The 17,205-nt window shown below is 41.9% G+C and overlaps 1 protein-coding gene across 13 annotated transcripts in view; it reads right to left on the bottom strand.

Moving 5' to 3' along the window:
• Positions 1–17,205, bottom strand: part of ATP8B4 (ATPase phospholipid transporting 8B4 (putative)) — a 305,179-nt gene that overhangs the window by 24,329 nt on the left and 263,645 nt on the right. The window lies entirely within an intron of this gene.

The raw sequence follows: 17,205 nt of genomic DNA, 5'->3' as shown, positions 1-17,205 counted from the left end.
AGACAATAAAAATATCCCCTCACACCTATAGAGAACACTTCCCTGCATGAGCCTCACTAAAAGTCAATGAGGCATGTGAAACAGTCATTATATCCCCATTGTATTAATAAGTACCTAGAGATATAGAAACAGAATGTAATGAGTGTTACAGAGCTTATCACAGGCAAAGGCAAAAATTAAAACCTAGGTCTCCAGATCCTAACCAATGTCTGTTCTACCACTCTGTCATACATTCATTCATTCATTCAATATTTATTAAGAAACCACTATGTGCCAGGTACCAGGTTCTAGGCAATGGTATTTGAACATGATACAATCAGATAAAAATTCCATATGAAATATGCCTTGTAATGGTGTGGTTGGTGAGTGAATGAGTGAGATGGTAATCAGTACTAGGGTGGAAAAGGGGATAGGAAATATAGGAGGGCTGTAATTGTGATAAGGTGATTGGAGAAGGTCTCACTAAGAAGTAATATTTGAGAAAAAATCTGAAGGAAATAAAGAATCGAAATTTGCAGCTTTCTGGGACAGGACAATTTCATACTGCAAGTAGAGTGCATGAAAAATCCCTGAGGCAAGAAAGCATCTGGTATGTTCAGAGGACAGCACGACAGTCCATCTGGCTGGAGCAGAGTGACCTACAGGGAGTATAATGATGTCAAAGAAATAAAGAGGATCCTATGGAGGTAACCATGGCTTGTTCCCTAAGTAAAATGAGAAGACATTAGAGGATTTTGAGCAAAGAAACATCCTGATCCGATTTGTATTTTAACCTGAGCACTCTGGATGCTGTGCTGAGAATGGACTGAAGAGGGGCAATTGTGGAAGTTGGGAAACCAATTAGGAGGCTACTGCAGTGGTCCAGATGAAAGACGAAGGGGGCTGGATCAGGTGATCAGCAGGGAGAAGTGCTAGATTTTGAATATATTCTGAAGCACATTTTCTTCTTAGGGCAATTCTGAAAGCAATGAGGAATCTTAAATGCAAATGTTCCAGACAGAGAAACTAAAGGTAGGTTCTACATAGTTATACAGGTAAGGCAATCCTTTAAATCATGTCCTGTACATGTACATTATGTTGAAGACAAAATATTTTGGTGTCTTTATTGCTAAATCTGGATTTGGACTACTCTGTGTCTTAGCATTATTGTTTATTCTTGAGATGGGTGGATATTTGTTCAAGGAAAGGGGAAGTGGAGGCCAGTGTTCAAAGGCCAAATCTCAATCTGGACTGTTCTGTTGAAGCTCCACAGGTGGTTTTATTCAATACTGAATAAACCAGACACTATGAAAAAATGGTGATTATTGTATTCTGAGCAAGGTTAGCCCCATGGTAAGAAGTAAAGAGCATGGACATTCCCACTGTCAGTCATCTCAAGGAGAGTTCATTCTTAGGGCAAAAAAAAAAAAAAAAAAAAAAGAGAACAGAAAAGAGGAGTGGGGTAGATGAGGGAAGGAAGGAAATTATTTTACTCTCTGTGTATCTCAGAGAGTTGAGGCCTGGAATCGACCTAGGAAAGACCTACTCAATGTCATTCTCTTTGAGGGTAGGCTGCACGACAAGGCAGGAAAGTTGAATTCAACCACCCATAAACAGCTGAGACAGGATTTAGGTAAAGCGGCAACATTAGTAACTACCATCAAGAGGCCTATGCCTGTGACTCAGAATAACCATTCTAGTAACCAGGTTTTAAGTTCTCTGAATGGTAATTCCCTGTTGTTATTCTTTGAGGCCTGCTAAACTCTGTTCTTTGACTCTGACTCTGCTGTGAGGATTTGAAAGGGGGGCCTATGTCCAGAGATGTGCTAAGTGTTTAACAACTAGCTCTTCAAAAGAAAGAAAAAGCCCTGATTTGTAGCCTTGACCAATTTCCATGGTGTAAATATCTTCCCATGACTGTTCAAGCAGTCATATCACTGAGTTGAGAAGCGAGGTGCCACAGCACGCCATTGTACATAGTATTTCCACCACACAGATCCAACAGATAGAAATAACCTCAAGAGCATCATCAGCAAAATACGGTAAAAGCTAATTTAAAAGGGATGAGTTTTGAGTATTCATGAACTTTGTGTTTCATATAATTTATTTAACTCGTAAGTTTATATAATTTAATTTTTAATAACAGCTGTGTTTAACCACTGGCTCACATAAATCCTAAGAATTTAACAATCAGTTCCTAGGAACCAATATGGGCCAGCTCTAGCATACCACAGCCTATGTTTATGCTTGGAGCAAAGTAGTACAGACAGCAGCAGTGACCCAGAGGATCTTAGACTCAGTGTGGCAAGAGAGAACCTACAGAAGGGCAGGTCAATAGCCTGGAGTATCAGGCAACCATGAGAAGAGACCAGAAAAGTTTGTCAGCACTCCCTGGAAACCCCAGGATATTTTAGCAGAGGTATCTGAAACAAGCCTGGGTTTATGGTATGCATATAAGATAAGGGGCATGTGCCATCAGTAACAATTGATTCATACCAAACTCCCCACTGAAGATAACAAAAAAGCTAAGGAAAAGAAGTATCTTCACCAAAGCTTCAATGAACTAACTAGTGCGGAATACCTGTCAAGATAAAGGAGAGGATAAGAATTTAAGAACCACTTCAAGGCGCAGGATGATGTCTTCTTTCTCCAGAGAGTGTGTTTATCTCCTTCTATCAGCTGCTGAGGTTGGGATGAAGGCCTGATGTTTTCTGCACCACCCAGCTGTCCTGCCTGTGACCTTATTGCCAGGAGGCTGCCCTTGGGTCCCAGTCCAGAGAGGGAAGTATTTCAACAGGATCTCTACCCTTGACAGGCATCCAACCATATCCCTCTAGTCTCAGGAAACGATTAAAAGAGAGGATCCTGAACTTCACAGTTGCCTCCTGTAGACCATCAACATCCTCAGGGCACGTGGCTCAGAGCCGTGCAAACCTCCAGGGTCCCAGCCCAGAGCAGAGTGTTAACAGAGTCCCAGACACCAACTCCTATCTTCTGGACTCCGGTTTGCTCAGCCTCTCTCTCTTCCTTCGGATGAGCAAAGGTGTCCAACAAATCTATTCCTAGAGATATATGTTCAGAATGTCTGCCTTCGTGTACGAGGAGACATATGAAAATGCTCATACCAGAACTGGTTATAACAGTCCCAAACCAGAAACATCCATCAGGAGTGGAATGTAGAAAGACACTGTAGTATATTGATATCATAGAATTCTACAGAATAATGAAAAGCAAGGAACTACAGCTATATCCAAAACCACAAATGAATCAAAAAATATATACAATGTTGAGCAAAAGAAGCCAGACAAAAACGTATGATTCCATTTCAATAAAGTTTAAAAATGTGCCAATCTATTCTATGTTGTTTAGAGATTTATACTCATAGGATAAAATTATAAAACAAAGCGATTATAAAATATCAGGGCAATGATTAACTCCAGAGAGTTGGAAAATGAGGTGTGACTGAGAAAAGGCAAGGGAGCTTCTGTGGTTTGGCAACGTTCTGGTTCTTGCCTTGGATCGTGGTGACGTGAGTGTTCATTTTACAATTTGTTAAGCTGACATTTATGTATTACGTACTTTTTTGGTAGATTTGTTATATTTTACAGTAAAAAAGGAAACACATGACTTTATTTTTTAGTCATAGCCTGGCGAGACTTTGGGCACTGGGAGGATTTTTAAAATCCTGGCGACCATGCCACATCCAGGCCAATTAAATCAGTATCTTGGGAGGTGGGATGATCCAAGCATCGGTAATTGAAAAAATTTCCCAGGTGATTCCACTGTGAAGCCAAGATTGAGAATTTCACTTACCACCATCCCAAAAAAAAAAAAGCACCAGCTGACACAAATCCTCAAGCAGTAGCTGATGGCGCCTTCTGACTTTCATCTCAATTCATTTTCTGATTGCAGTATGGAAAATATAAGAGGGGGAAAGCAATTAAATTGAAGTCTTATAGCATCAGGCAGAACCTGGTACTGTCAGATCTCTTCTTCTTCCTCCACCTCATCTACCATCAAGCTTCTACTCACTGGGAAGAGATGATTTTAGGTACAAGGAAGAAAGAAAGAATCTGGAAAATTACTACAAGCTAAACTATGAGTAACTGATTAAACCTGCAATTATTTGACAGTAGCATTTGTAAGCTGGCATTCAGATTTGAAGCCTCATTTCACAACTGGAGCAAGAGAGGACAGGAAGGAAAATCAGTGAGAATAAAGTTTAAATGAGTTTTTGCAACTTCTTGCGAGAGTTTTTGCTGCCACACAGAATCACAACAACAAAAAGAAAACTAGCTGATATGTACTGAACACCATATGCACCAGGCACTATTTTAACATTGACTGACTCATTAAATACATATACTGACTCATTAAGTAATCACAACGATCCTGTGAGGTTGGTGCTATCAACAGCCTCCAGTTTACAGATGGAGAAACTAGTTTGAGACCCATTACGTTAGAAGACTGCCCAACGTCACACTGAACACGAAGATTTTTAAGGTGGGGTATGGAACTTTTAAGGGGTCCACAATGGCAAAACTATTTTCAGAATGATGCTAAGAAGTCGATTATTTGCCCTTTTCACTCTCATTCTTGCGTAAGTATATATGACTTGTGATATCACAACCAACTGAATGCAGAAGCAGATATGAGAACCCAGCTGCTTCCTGTTGTGCTAAATAATAAGAACTTAAGTATAAAAATTGACTCTCTTCTCACAGCTTATTTTTTGAAGAGTACAGTAATTTTTTTCATTAAAATATGTCATTTAGGTAAACATATCATGGGTTCATTATTTTTTAATAAATTAATAAAAGTTTAAATTTTTTCTCCATTTTAATTTCTGATATGATAAATATTGATAGATAGAGTCCTGAGATCACAGAGTTTGAGAACTGCTGGCCTAGCAAGTGTCAGGACCAAGCTCCAGCCCTGGTACTCAGCATTCACAGCACTGACCATGGCATGAAACCACCTCTCAATCAGTGGTATCATTTGGCAAGTTTCTTTAAAAGCTTCTTTGCTCACATCATTTTACACAGTTGAGGGTGTGCAATAAATACAGTTTTGTGTGCTGTGTTTTGTCATTTGAAATGGTAACATTAGCATTTACCCAAGTTAAAAACCTTCCAATGGCTCCCATTTTACTTGGAATGAAATCTGGCCTCTGCGCCATGACGTAAAGCTCTTCCTGAGCTATGCTTGTCTGCCTCTTCAACTTTGCTTCACTGTACTCTCGCCCTCACTCACGGAGCTTCAGCTTCACTGATTGTCTTTCTCTAACTTACCAGGCTCATTCCTACATCAAGGCACAACTGCACTTGCCATGCCCTCCGTCTGGAATACTTTAACCCCGGGGTATTCAAATGAAAGTTTCCTTCTAAACACTCAGGTCACAGTTCCAGTGTTACCTTCTCAATGAGAACTTCTATATTACCCAGTTCTTTCTTAACAACAATTCTGAAATCAGCTCACTAATTTACTTCTTTATTATCTGTCTTCATCCCACTAGAATATAATCTCCATGAGACAGAGACTTACGTACAACACTAACTCCTGTGTCTAGAGCATCATCTAGCCAATGGTAGGTGCTCTATAAATATTTGATGAATTATTTTACAACTTTTTATAAATGTTAGACATTTAACTTGCTACTAGACCCTCCGCTGAGGATGTGACACAGGCTTCTCAAACTCAGTTTGCCCAGGCCTGGACTCATTCTCACAGTTCCTTAACTAGGCTCCCTTCTTGTGTTCCCTGTATCAGTTTCTGACACCACCACCTCCATCCCAGGGCCCAAGTCAGAAATATGATCTCTCTCCCTCTCTCCAACACCCGACATCAAATTAATCCCAGATCCCACTGATTTAACCATGCCAGATCACTTGTGCTGCAGCCCAAACCACTCTTCACTTCTGTGACTTTCCTCCTATTGCCCCCCGCCCCATGGCCATCCTTTCCCTCCTCACCTGCTTCGCTCTGATTGATCCTTGAAGGGTCAGCCCAGAGACAGATCTTCTAGGAAGACTTTCTGAGCCCTGCCCACTTCCATCCTCCAGGGCTGGGATCCAGGCCACTCCTTTGTAGTCCTGTGACACTCCACACCTCACCGCTTCATAGCTGTCGACTTACAATTATTTATATGCTGGTTCCCAGGCCCTCCCCACTAGACTTAAAGCTTCTTGGTGAAACCAAGCAGGACCCTGTGGGGCTCCTGGGCATGGAAGCCTTTCCTTGTCCCCCATTTCTTGTTTGTAGGAAACAGACTCCAGCCTCCATGACCCTCCCTGAGTTCCAAAGGGAAGATTCGAAGAGTTGCTAATCAGGGAAGGGAGGGGATGCTGAGAAAAGGCAGGAGCAGCGAAGAAACAATAGTGCAGCCTTGGGGCAGGGTCCTGGTTCCACCTCCAGGGATACACATAACAATCTCTTTGAGCTCTTTAGAGAACTAAAACCCCCAACAAATGGAAGATGTCAGCATTCTTCATTCCAGAGAGGATGACAGTTTGATAACCTTGAGAAGCTCATCAGACCACCTGAGACCAGACTACAGGAGTGCAGGCCCTGAACACACCCTAATCTTATCAGCAACTCTACCCTTGAACCATTGCTATAAAACTCCTCACCAAATCCTCCTGGGTTGGGACACACAGTTTTTGAGGGCAGGAGCCTGCTGTGTCCCCCTTTGCCTGGCAAAGCAATAAAGCTGTTCTTTTCCACTTCACCCAAAACTGTCTCCAAGATTCAATTCAGCAATGGTACACAGAGGCCAAGTTTTTGGCATCACTGAGAGCAGGTCATACAACTTATTCATCTGTGGGAGCTCGGGAACCTGACTCAATGCCCGGCAGATGGTAAGTATTCAACAGAAGGAAGCTGGTATCTTAAGGGTAAAGGTACTGGAGTCAGAATTCTGATAGAACTGCATGTCCCTGAGCAAAATACTCAAATCTCTCTCAGTCTTAGGTTCCTTGGCTATAAAATGGGGATTTGAGGGGGGCTGTGAGTATTCAATGAAATGCGCAGATGCCAGCACAGCAGCACCTGACAAACAGATAGTGAATACATTTATTATGCAAGGAAGGGAGGGAGGGAGGGGCCTGCAGGGATTCAAGCTTCAAGCGATCTGTTTAACGGTAAATAAAAAGGTATATTTTCCTACAAATTATACTTTTCTATGAAAATACAATTCTTTATTGCTACAACTAACCATAGATATTTCTATCCATAATAAACTATTATATTAATGAAATCAACAGAAAATTAGAGCACGATTTAAAGAAAACCAAATACCCTGATATAATTATCATTTTCCTCCTGAATACTTAATTATATCAATCACTGTTCACTCTTACTCTAGTTTTGCCTCAAATGTGTTAAACTGAGTCATTCACTTTTAAAAGACACCTTTCCCAGTTATGTGTATTAATTTAGCACAGCTTAGGCTTTAGGGTCTTCCATAAAAAATCAAATCACAAGCAGTATTTCTTCTACAACAGGCTTCTTCCTCTCCTTGCAAGAGATCTCCAACTACTCAAATAGTTATCCTAGTAAATGCTCCACTTCCCCTTTAAGTCCTTAGCTACACTCAGAAAAGTTCACAGACACCCTCTGGTGACTAAGACCAAAAGAGAGGGGCATACTAGCCACATCATGACCCACATGGACCCCATCCCTGTTTCTCCCCTTCCACGCATGCTCAAGCCCTCTACTATTTCCACTACCCCCCAACAAACACTCTCTCCCTCCCTCCCCTCCCATGTGGGTTCATCAGATGCCCCAAAGATATGGGCAGGGTGAAGGAAGGAGGGGGAATGATTCCTCTGTAGCCTCTCCCGTGGGAAGCATTTTGGCCGGAGACTAGACCAGACCAGTGCTGACATTCTGATTTCGGGTGACTCAAATTGTTTATATAAACAGGAGTCCTGAACAAAAATATTTGTCCTGAGGCCCCCGTCCTCCTAGGGGCAGCCATACCACCTCTACTTCCAAACTTTCTGTTACCCATTTCCAATATTCTTAATAAGAGGGAAAAGCCGTGCTCCTGTGCCATGCCACTAGTATGTTTGGAAGCCTAAAAGTGTCTCTTCCCAGATCAGAAAAAAGACAGTGGAATGTTCATTTTTCCAACTTCACTGTTTGCCTATTTAAGGAAAGCTCCTCCTGGCTCCCTTCTCTGTGGGAGCAATTTATCAACCTTATCAACCATTTTATATATAGAGTAAAAATACTCCAGCTATAAATTATAATCTAACAGCTTGGGGAACACAAAATCTATGATTTATAGAATATCACATTTAAATAAACCTTAATAAGGATCTTAAACAGTTACAAAGGGCTTTCTCTTCTGAGACCATTGGCTTAGCTCCTTGTTCAAATGACAGGATGAACTACCTCTCTGGAGACATGTATTCCCCCCTTTTGCTCTGTGTTGCAGAGGAAAACTGTATAATGATATTTTTCTTTTTGGCCTTAAAAAAATTGTCATTTAAAGAAAACACATTGTGGAATAAATATGAGGTGCTTAGCCCCAGCACATCTGTTACTGATTTGTGTAATTAGCAGAAACCCACCAGCAGGATCCAGGAGGAATGGCCCAGACCTGAGCACCCGCCCCTCCCCCGGTTTTCTGCAGAGCACATCTGGAAGGGGAGGGGAGGGGAACCGCCAGCCTGGTTGACGTGGGCTCACAGGTAACCAAATCCATGAAGTCATCCAAGCCTTGAGGTTAGTCACACTCTTTCACGTCACTTTCCAAACTTTTCATTGTGAGTTTTCTTATATTGTTTGACAGAACTAATGTTTTTCTGGCCTTAACAAGATAATTGTTTCCATATCACAGCAGAATTAAAAAAAAAAGTACACAGCTCTGTATCTCACTGACAATGATAAATTGTCATCAGATAATATCAGAAGTACACAGTGCCAGTACTTGCAGTTTCAAATGTGAATTTCCTAAATAGGGCTTCAACCAATGGTTTTTTTTTTGTTGTTGTGGGTTTTTTTTTTGGTGGGGGAGGCAGGTGGTTGAGGGGTTCTTATGGCTCTATCTCTGGTGGGGGATAGTTTATTAAAAGTCCTGAGGGCATAAGGTACTTTTAAAATAAATTACACGTATAAACTGCAAACAAATCCACAGTGGATTCCATGAAAATCATGCAGGCTTTGATAACAGATTGAGATAAAGCATGTCCTTAGAAAAGGTCCATGATTCCGTTTAAAGACTTATCTGACCTTTATCCAAACCCCTCTGGTCCAGAAACCTGGTTGGAAATCTCATCAGGGCAGATTATATTTAAATGGTCTTTTAGCGGCAGTTTGGTTGGAGTGTTTGCTGGCAGAAGGTGGCCTCCAGCTTCCAGATGATTCCAGGAGGAAGTTGCCACCTTTCTAAGGATCCAAGCTGTGGGAGATACTCCCTACAGCATAAGCTCTCTCTCAGTAACAGAGTTCATTTTCTCCCCCATAGTCCTAGTGTACTGACTGTTTCTGGACGTTTCTCCTTTAGATTCCAAATAAAGCAAACATCTGCCTGATTAGGGGTTAGGAGAATACAGTATTTTTTTTTTTAAAGATATTGCCATTCTCTCAAGTCTATAACAATTCCAGTGGCCATTTATCAAGCGGAGCAGAAGGGGCACTGAAAAAAAGTCAGAAGGCATGATGAGCTCTAGCCTCAGCCTTGTCTACCACCGATCCTCAGCTCTTGGGGGACTCAGGTTCCTCCTCTATCAAATGAGGGGCTAGACTCAGTATCTCTGACATTCCCTGCCAGAGCAAAGATTTTAGATTTCCACAAGACATACACTTTCTGTTCTGTGTCCCAGCTGCTTCTCCCAGGAAAGCCTACCCAGCAAAGCAAACAAAAGCAGTCTGGTCCCTCCCAGGCAGATTCTTTCTCCATGTGTCCTAAAGCAATCACAACAAAGGTGAGACACTGAAGCCAAGCAGAGGAAAGTCCATAAACCAAGCACAGCCCAGCCTGCACCACATCATCATCCATCTGAGATGTCCTAAGTGCCACCATCTCACGAGCAGTGAATCGCCCCACCCACTGGCCCCTTGGAGCCTAGCACGCCACAGGTGGATGGGCTTGCACACCTGCCTCAGCCCGCCTACCAGGATGGGGCAGTGCCTGGAATCTACCGGAGCTATCATCAGAGAATAAGAGACTGGAAAAAATTCACCAGGCCCCATGACACAGGCCAAGGGAGTAAAGAAATAGCACATGTCACTTCATTAAGTAATTAAATTGGTGTTTTAAAAGTCAACCATGTGTCTGTGAAAGAACCATCTATTTACGTTTGGTCAGGTGTTTTGGGCTGCAGAGTATATTACTTCAGAGCAATCTGTTGAGAGATGCAGGGAAGAAATACTTAGGTGCTTATGAAGCATGCTGAGATTGGACAGGGCTGGTCCCAAGATACAGCCCGTCCATGACAAATTTAATTTTAAAAAAGTCTTGGTGGAAAAATAAGCGAAAGGTGACTACAGAGTTATTGAACATCAGTTTCACATTTATGAAAATAAAATCGTTCCCGGACTGTTAAGTTCCCTGAGGGCAGGAACTGCATCCCTCTGGTTCATTCTTGTGTCACTGGAGGCCTGCAGAGCCCTTGGCCCCAAACTGGTACTCAGTTTATTCTTTTGAAATGAATGAGCATTCAGAGACTATAGGCTCTGTGCTGGAGGATGTGAGTGAGTCTCACTCCTATGGGGATTAGACAGAGAAGTGACTGCAGATCAGGTCTGCCAAGCAAGGGCCTCTGAACACATGCCTGCTGTTACTGAATCTGCCGGGTCCTGGAGCTTTTATTACTACTGGCTCCATTTCACCGTGGAGCTTTCAATTCCACTGAAGCAATGTAGGAGAAGGATGGCAGCGGTGGGAAGACCTCAGACGGCCAACTTTCATTAACAGACTGGAAGTAAGCAGCTTTCTAATGGGCTCTAGGAGCTAAGAAAGGATTGTCGCCCAACATGTGGCTTTGGAGGCCCAAGCCAGCTAAATGGTTTCAATGGGGGAAAAAGTGTCACTGCAAAAATGTCCCCTATTCAAAAATTCTCATTCTCTGTAGAGTAGCATTTCTCCCAAATATGTTGTTTTCTTTTCACTTGCCGCATATTTACAGCATATTGTCCCTAGAAAAACAGGGCTAAGAAAAAAAGCCAAAAGATTTTTCAGTTAAACCTGTCATTAATCAGGAGCTTCTAGTGAAAAACAGGGACTGGAAAAGAGACAATGATCCTCACCAATCTCAATTCCATATCCGAGTTGCTGTCACAGCCAGTTCTCAGTATTACTAACACACCAGCCCGCTCACATGGGGGTGGGGTGGGGGGAGACCAGCGTTTCCATCTTTATAGTGGTATAACATCTGTTCTAGAAGATACTTCTTGCTGTATGCAATAAGTAATGCCATGCAGTTTTTTAAAGGTATTTCTGAATGAGTTGGTTTTAAATGGAATTTTAGAAATTAAAAAGAGATTAAATTCAGCTAACTGAAGGTCAGTTGGAAAGTGTTCAGGTATGACAGGAGGCTTTCCCTCCTTTTACTCTAGTCTCGCACCTTTACACAAACTAGCCCCTGCATCCCTGCAGGTAGCTACACCTGCAGGGCTCCAGACCTCCGCTTAATTTTGAAAATGTTCATATACTCACTTGAGATTAATTGAGCCCCTGAAGTCACACCAGATCCTCACACATGCCTTCTTTTTCCCATGCTCTCATATTAAGTTCAAATACAGTACTTCTATCAGACATATTTGTGCATATCTTTATTTCGCAATGAGAAAATGAGTTCCAGGTGGGTAGGAACTCGGCCTATTCATCATTTTGTTTTCTCTTCCCGAGATGGTAAACAAGCATTCCTACTAGCAATACAATCTTGTGTGACTCATGGCTATAAGCAAGGGATGAACTATTCAATTTAAAATGACAAAAATTGTAATGTTTATAAAATCAGAATAAACTGTAATAAATTCATATTTCAGAATGCCATTAAGAAAAATAACATTTTTGAAGAATGTAAAACAAGAGGGACTTCTCAAAATGTGATTTTTTAATAAGAAAAAAGCAAAGAGTATGTTCTCAGATATATAAAAGTCAATATATATTCACATAAAATTATCTTTATAAGAAGGAAAAAACTTTGAGGATAGTGAAAAAGATTTTACAGAAGTTTAAATGAAAACCTCCCCCCCACCCCCCCGATTCTTTTAGCATATAAAACAGGACTAATTTATCCCTGGACTAGATTTAATTAAGAAAATGGAAGTTTTTGAAAGAGAGGAACATAAATAGCCTATTCTTCTGGGAATAATATTCTTAGCATCATTTTGTCCTTTGTACATTTTACTGCCTCAAAACATTGAAACTAGAATAGTTTTGAAACTGTCAGAGCCATCTATTCCAGAATTGCCCTAAGTGGGTTCTATGTGGTACTGTAGAGTTCTGTAGGACTTTATGCATGTTGCTTGGGGAAAACAAGGTTCCATGTCACATGAGTTTCGGTAATAATACCAAATATCATTGACCCTGAGACACTATTTATTCTAAGAGACACCATTATTGATGCCAAGATTAGACCAAATGGAGAATCTAACATTCTCATAATGCTAAGGCAGCAAAGGGCTGAATCTTTAGTGTGAGAGTAAAGGAGAAACAAATCTTTATGCAGAAAGGGACTGCAAGGAAACTTGCCTGTGTCAACCTTGGAACTAGCTAAAGGGAGAGACAAAAAAATTTCTCCTGAAAACTTGACTCTCAAATGGTATTCACCAGCGTTTACAGTTCAAATTCAAAAAAATCCTGGAACAGAGAGAAAGATCTCAGGTAGGTAGTATCCCCAGGGAACTGGCAGATGACACACAAATGCTCTCTGGAAAAAAAGACACTTCAGGAGTGATGTCATCAAGATGGCAGCATAGGTCATTCCCAGCTTCAGTCTCCCTCACAAGAAGACTACCTAGCAACTATCCACAGACAAGACAGCACTGTGAAAATCCCAGAACTGGGGGCTGAAGCTGAAGTGCCCTGTTGGATCACAGAGACTGAGAAGCATCACATTAGAAGGGAAGGAGGAGCAGCTATACCCTGACTGTGTCACCCCTCCCCCAGGGTGGTACAGCACTGCACCAACAGGGCCCCTCTGGGCCTGTGGTTTCTCCACTGGGAGAAAGAGAACCCAAAGTGGATCAGATAGAGACAGATAAGTGGGGGACAGGGCTTACAGCAATCAGCACTCAGCAGCACTGAAGTAGAGATGCCAGCCAGGGACTCTGCCCATCTGCAGAGCTGAGCCAGTAGCCCCTTCTGGCCAGGGACTTTGTTTGGTCCAGGCAGCTCTGCCTGATATGGGTAACCAGTCAACAAGCTATATTTGCTGTGGAGACTGCTCTGTGGCCCCACCTAGGCAGAGAAGAAAATTCACAACCTGCTGAGTATAGCCCCCAGTCCTACCCAACCGGGAAGCTTGGCCAGTGAACCCAGGTAGCCAGGGAGCCCTCCATGCTACAGCCCTGCTTATACAGAGCCCCAGGCCAGAAGGCCTACCCAACTCTGAAGTATAGCCTCTGGTCTCATATGACCAGGGAGTCAGAACAGCGACCCTGGGTAGCCTCAAAGCCCAGCGTATGGTACCACCCGGTTCGAGAAACCCAGTCTACAGCCCCACCCTGAAGCAGAGCCCAGCATACAGAACTGCCCAATTGCTAAATGCTGCCTATAGCCCAGCCCAGTCAGGGAGCTCAGCCAGTGAGTCCACCCAATCATGGAGCATAGTCTGTGGGTCCCATCTGATGTGGAAGCCCAGACAGGGACCCAGTCCAACTTTGGGACACACCCTTTGGTCCCACCTCATCACAGAGCACAGTGTGAGGTCCCATCCAACTTTAAAGCCCTGCCTATGGACCTGCATAAACAAAGAATGCAGCCGTGAGCACCATCTGGTCAGGAAGCACAGCCTGAAATGTCATCTACCGTGAGCGATTACAGAGCCCAGCCAGCAGCAGCCCCCTGACCTCAGAGCATAGGCAGTGACTTCACCCAACTAGAGACCCTGACAGCAAACCCCACTGCCCACAGATGCTGCCAGCTGACCCATCAAGTACCCCAAGCTGCAGGAGATCTATGAACTGTCTGACATGGAATTCAGAATAATCCTCTTAAAGAATTTCAGTGAACTATAAGAATACACGGGCAACTAAAATTAAGAAAATGCATAAACAAAATGAGAAGTTCAACAAAGAAATAGAAATCATCAAAACGAACAAATAGAAATCTTACAGCTGAAGAATACAATGAGAGAAGAAAGCAATAAGAGCATCAACAACAGACTCAACCAAGTAGAAGAAAGAATCAGTAAATCTAGAACATAAGTCATGTTAAATTATCCAAACTCAAACAAATAGGAAGTAGAATGGTGATTTCCACAGGCTGGAGAGAGAGGGAAATGGGGAGCTGTTTTTCAATGGATATAGAGTTCAGGTTTATAGGATGAAAAAATTCTGGAGATCTGTTGTACAACAACGTGAATGTACTTAATACTACTGAACTGTACACTTAAAAATGGTTAAGACAGTAAATTTCATGTTTATGTTTTTTACCACAATTAAAAATATTTTAAAATTATTTTTTAAAAACTGACGTAGACCACAATTAAAAAACCTACTTCATATGGTTATTATAAGTATTGAGCTAATACAGTCAAAATATTGACACAATGCCTGGCACATAGTAAGTGCTCTCTAAGTGTTAGCTATGCTTGCAATTTGCTTTTGTCCCTACCTGTTGGTGTCAACAATATCATGATTCCACCTAGCAGATGACATCAAAACGTTTATGCCATTACATGGGCACTGTCACTGACTTGCTGCCTTTTCTTCTCCAACAGACCATAACAAATTACTACTTGCCACTCTCCTGACAAGCCTATCTACTTTTCTGAAAATCCTGGAAATAAAACCTTCAATTCTCCACAATGTGGACAGCTAATAAAATTTGTGAGATCACATTTTGCCATGTCCACAAAGAATGCACCTCTTACACATCCCTTTCCGTACCTGAGATATAAGTTCCAGCAGGCATCACAGTCTGACACATACAAGGGGCTTAGTAAAAATTCACTCAATGAATGAAAGCCTTAAATAGTAGGATTCAGGGATCCTGTCCAGTAGGTATAAATCTAAGTCTCAATTTGATCATATCATCATAAAAATTAGGGCAAAATGGGTAGCAGTCCAAGATTTCTACTCAGTAGCCCAATTGGTCTTATGTGGTGACTCCTCCCCTCCTTACAGAGGATTATTGGCTTATTTAAATCAGCAAAGACCTAGGCCAAGCAAAATAAACAAACCAGGGAAAATCCACTCTATGTCTTTCCTAGAATGAAGCTATATATAAGAAATGTATTACTTGTGGTCCAATTAGCCATTCTATGTTAATATTAACACCGCTGAAAAAAGACATCTTTCTACTTTCTGGAATCAATGCCATAATCACACTAAGATCTTAAAGAGACACTGAGCCCACAGTGCTGGTCAGGCTGCACACATTTACACAGACCAGATGCAAAGCCTGTAGAGATGGCCCTTGGTGCAGGTAGAGTAAATGGCACCTGCAGGAGTGACTGGACGCATATTGGAAGGACTCGCCTTGCTGGATCTACCTCAAGCAAGCACAGGAAAGGACTCTAGAAACAACCAACAACATTGAAATGACTATACGCCTTCTATATGCCAGGCGCCGTTCAAGACTATAGGCTGTATGGATGACTCAGATGTGCTTCCTTTCCTTGAGAAGCTCAGGATTAAGCTAGATAAAATCATAAGAGAATGGGTGAATTGGGAAAAGAAATCCTCTCCCCTGAAACAGATACCCATTTTTCTCCTGACCTTGTCTTAGTGCATGTAAGCCTCAGGGGCCATGGCTTTGGCAGGGTTGATAAGAAGATTCTAAGCCCTCTGGAACAATTCTTTTGGGGGGAAAAGCTGTTTGCTTGACTGGCCCCTCTGCCTCAGAAAAGATGAGTAGAGTCCAGAGTGGACAAAATGAAAAGTCATCAGAATGGATTTCACTCCAGGCTCTGGGTTCAAAAGGGATACCTTCAGATTTTCTTCTATATTGGCCAGCCCCATGGTTTCCAAGTATGTACCCCACCTGCAACATCAGCATCTACAGGGAACTTGTTAAAAATGCAAATTTGGGAGCTCTACCTCAGACCTACTGAATCAGAGAGTCAGGTGGGGCCCAGGGAGCCGTGCTTCAGAAGCCTTTCAGGTGATTCCCATGCACATCAAAGCTTGAGAACCACTGGTCCAGCTCAACTCACTAGCATCAGGAAGAACACAGAGGCCCATTTAGGACTGACAATGGATTCAAATGAAGACTGTGCGATTAACTAGTTTTCAGTGTAAATAATAAAATAAAAATAATAAATAATAAAACAAAGAAGAACTCAGAAAAGACACATGCTCAATTAAATCAAACATTTAAGAAACCTAATTACAGCCAGGTGGTGTGTCTTATAGCTGAGTTTATATCAGATACTCATGTATTTGGAGTAATCATTGTTCTCCCTTGCTGTTCTCTTTTAAACTGAAAACACTGTTAAGATTAAAAATCTAGTTGCTTAACATTTGACTCTGACCAGTTTTATCAGATCCCGAAAGCAGAGCAGAAAATCACCTAAATGTAGAGATCAGAAGTCACTGAACATTCATTTCAACTTCATAGTTTTAAGAAAGACAACTTTGGCAGTAAACTTGCCTATCCAAGCCTGGTGTGTCTGTCTGCCCATTCAAACCACTAACTACTCCTCTGCACCCTAAGAGCTCTAAATAAGGGTTAAGGCATCTCTTCTGTGCTTTGTGATCTTTCAAAAGCCCCAAACTTTTATAATATGAAAACTGGATCTCTCAAAAACACCACTTAGCAAATAGCCTTGCTGCATTCTCATGTGGAGAAACAGCCAACAGTCTAGGAGGGCACAGGCCACATTCCCATGCTTGTCTTTGTTAGACTAAGGTGGAACCCTGAGCAGGTAAATATCCCCACTCCAGTGCCTTCTCTGAAGCAGCGCTAAGAAAACTTTTATTTCTGAGAAACTAAAATCAAGGCTTTGCTTTACTTCAACTGTCTAGATATTACCAAAAATATCAACAGAATTTGCTTTTAGTTTGGGTAATGTTATTCTTAAAAGAGAAAATTAGAAATGGGTATGG

Source organism: Phocoena sinus, chromosome 2 (genome assembly GCF_008692025.1).
Source record: "Phocoena sinus isolate mPhoSin1 chromosome 2, mPhoSin1.pri, whole genome shotgun sequence".
Lineage (NCBI taxonomy): Eukaryota > Metazoa > Chordata > Mammalia > Artiodactyla > Phocoenidae > Phocoena > Phocoena sinus.
Note: the sequence above shows the minus strand (reverse complement) of the source record. Positions and strands in the feature narration are given on the sequence as shown.